The 2,850-nt window shown below is 42.5% G+C and overlaps 1 pseudogene; it reads right to left on the bottom strand.

Annotated features, from left to right (window-relative positions):
- Positions 1-1,473: 1,473 nt before the first annotated feature.
- LOC131381480 (histone-lysine N-methyltransferase SETMAR-like) lies at positions 1,474-2,506 on the bottom strand (annotated as a pseudogene).
- Between the last annotated feature and the right edge of the window lie 344 nt (positions 2,507-2,850).

Here is a 2,850-nt window from a genome sequence, read left to right as displayed (position 1 = left end):
TTGCCAGACATCTCAGTCAGTCAATGGCAGAGTGGAATCAGGCCTGTGCCTTTTATGAACCACGAAACCAATGCTTTTTCTACCATACCAGTAAATTAACGAGCCCAACTTGCAGATTCACCATCACATGATCAGCTCTCGTCTTTTAATCATTTAATCTCAGCACAGATTTGGAAGCATTCCTGGTCAGTGCTATATTGAGCTGAAGTTTGCAAATGTTTATTTACAGGGGATTAATTAACTTTGCTATTTGCAAGTACTGAACTAAGGGAAAATTGGCTTTCTCTCAGAGTAGGTATGGTGACATTCCAAAGGCCCTCATCCTCATGCTCAAAATGTCAAAATCCTTCTAGGCCAAACCCTGAAGAAAATATGGCACATGTTATGACACACAAAGAGGATAGCCTGGGAGGCTCAGAGTACTTGGGCTGGCACTGTGGTTTCAAGTCCCTGCCTGTCACTGAAGGGCCACAGATCCTTGGGCAAAACCCATTACTTCTCCAGGCTCCAGTTCTCTCTGCCTGAAAATAAGAAACAAAACAGAGTGTCTGAAGTCCCAACTGGCTCTGGGAGTCTCTGAAAAAAGTCAGGAGGCTGACTTGATTCATTATCCACAGCATGAGCACCGGGTGGGGAGAGGGCTCTTCGTGGAAGATGAAAGATTATGTCAAGGGGTCAGAAAGAGGGGCCTCAGGATTCCTGGCCTCTGGTCCATGCACACCCACATCAGAGAGAGACCCTAAGAGAAATGGAAAGTAGAGTTGCCCAGCAAGGAGGCATAGTGGTACCTGCAGTTTCATTCCAGGATGGCACGAGGGTGGTAGGTGAGGCTACATGGAAAGAAAGTATCCATCTTCCATGAGAATGGAAGTTCTCCCAGTGCCTAAGAGGCCTGGAGTATCCAGGGAAGAGTTTGGATGATGCAAGAGACGGAAAGAAAACTCTGAGAAAGGGACAGATAGGATTCTGGTGCCAAGCGCAATCAAACAATGAACTTGCCAACCTGCAGCATATGTGGAATGGCACATTCATTCTTTCAGCCACTCATCCATCCGTCCATGTATCCATTCATTCATCCATTCATTCATTTATTCCACACCTGCTCACATATAAGTCTGTGCTAGGCCCAGGAGATACAATGCTGAGTGACAATAAACAGCCTCTCCATCATAGGAAGTCCAGCGTAGTGGGGCAGAGTCCTTTCTTTAGGGAGCATTGTCCACAAAAGACAAATCCAAGGGCTGAGCACAAGGCCAGTGGAGAATGGAATGAGACTTTCAGAATCAAGGAAAATAAAATTCTGATCTCCCTCCACCCTCTGACTGAGGCATATTAAAATGCCTATGGACTTAGAGAGTTGAAAACCTTAGGCTTGCTTTCTCCCCTTTTTGGCAAAATAGGTTGGTACAAAAGTAATTGCGGTTTCAGGCGGGGAATTTTAAACCATTATAACTAGGCTCAAACACATCTTTATTAATCAAAATAGGCACCATTACAATCAACACATTTTTGCCAACGAGAAATAAGTTTGTTTATTCCTGTGGTGTAAAAATCCTTGCTTCAGGATTTAACAAACTCTGGGAAAGCATTTTCTGCATCCTGCTGGTTGTGGAAGCATTTTCCCAGCAAAAAGTTGTCAAGATGTTTAAAGAAGTGGTAGTGGGTTGGCGAGAGTCAGATGAATGTGGCGGATGAGGCAAAACTTCCGTAGCCCAATTCTTTCAACCTTCAAAGCATTGGTTATGGGACATGCAGTCAGGCCACGTTGTGGAGAAGAATTGGGCCCTTTCTGTTGACCAACACCAGCTTCAGGCATTGCAGTTTTTGGTGCATCTCATCAATTTGCTGAGCATACTTCTCAGATGTAATGGTTTCACCAGGATTCAGAAAGCTGTAGTGGATCAGGCCAGCAGCAGACCACCAAACAGTGACCACAACCTTTTTTTTGATGCAAGTTGGGCTTTGGGAAGTGCTTTGGAGCTTCTTCTCCCACCAACCATTGAGCTACTCATAGCCAGTTGTCGCATAAAATCCACTTTTCCTCTCACATCACAATCCAGTCGAGAAATGGTTTGTTGTTGCATAGAATAAGAGAAGACAACATTTCAAAACAACTATTTTTTTTGTTGTTTTCACTCAGTTCATGGAGCATCCACTTTTGGAGCTTTTTCACCTTTTCAATTTGCTTCAAATGCTGAATGACTGTAGAATGGTCAACGTTGAGTTCTTCAGCAATGTCTTGTGTAGTTGTAAGAGGATCAGTGTTGACGATTGCTCTCAACTGGTTGTTGTCAACTTCTGATGGCCAGTTACTACACTCCTCATCTTCAAGGCTCTCTTCTCCTTTGCAAAACTTCTGGCACCACCAATGTAATATATGTTTGTTAGCAGCTCCTGGGCCACATGCATTGTTGATGTTGCAAGTTGTCTCTGCTGCTTTAGAACCCAATTTGAACTCGAATAAGGAAATCACTCGAATTTGCTTTTCGTCCAGTATCATTTCCATAGTCCCTCAAATAAATATAAAATAAACAGCAAGTAATAAGTCATTAGCAAAAAAAGTGAGAAATGCCCATTAAAATTATGTATAACATAACCACATTTATTTAAGAATGTATTCCAATATCAAATGGCAAAATTCAACAATGCAAAAACTGCAAATACTTTTGCACCAACTTAGAGATAAGTTGAAAGCTCACTTCAACTTACCTCTAAAACATAGATGATAAGGTCTGCCTGGTCTGTCTCATAGAGTGAGAAGCAAATGAGAAAAAGGGTGGCACAAAGTTTAGAAACTGTTAGTTTATGAGTTGTTAGGAATCCCCCGATGACAGCTAAATGCTATGATTG

Source organism: Hylobates moloch, unplaced genomic scaffold, assembly GCF_009828535.3.
Source record: "Hylobates moloch isolate HMO894 unplaced genomic scaffold, HMol_V3 SCAFFOLD_16, whole genome shotgun sequence".
In the NCBI taxonomy this organism is placed as follows: domain Eukaryota; kingdom Metazoa; phylum Chordata; class Mammalia; order Primates; family Hylobatidae; genus Hylobates; species Hylobates moloch.
The sequence above is the reverse complement of the archived record's forward strand: the minus strand, read 5'-3'. Positions and strand labels throughout refer to the sequence as shown.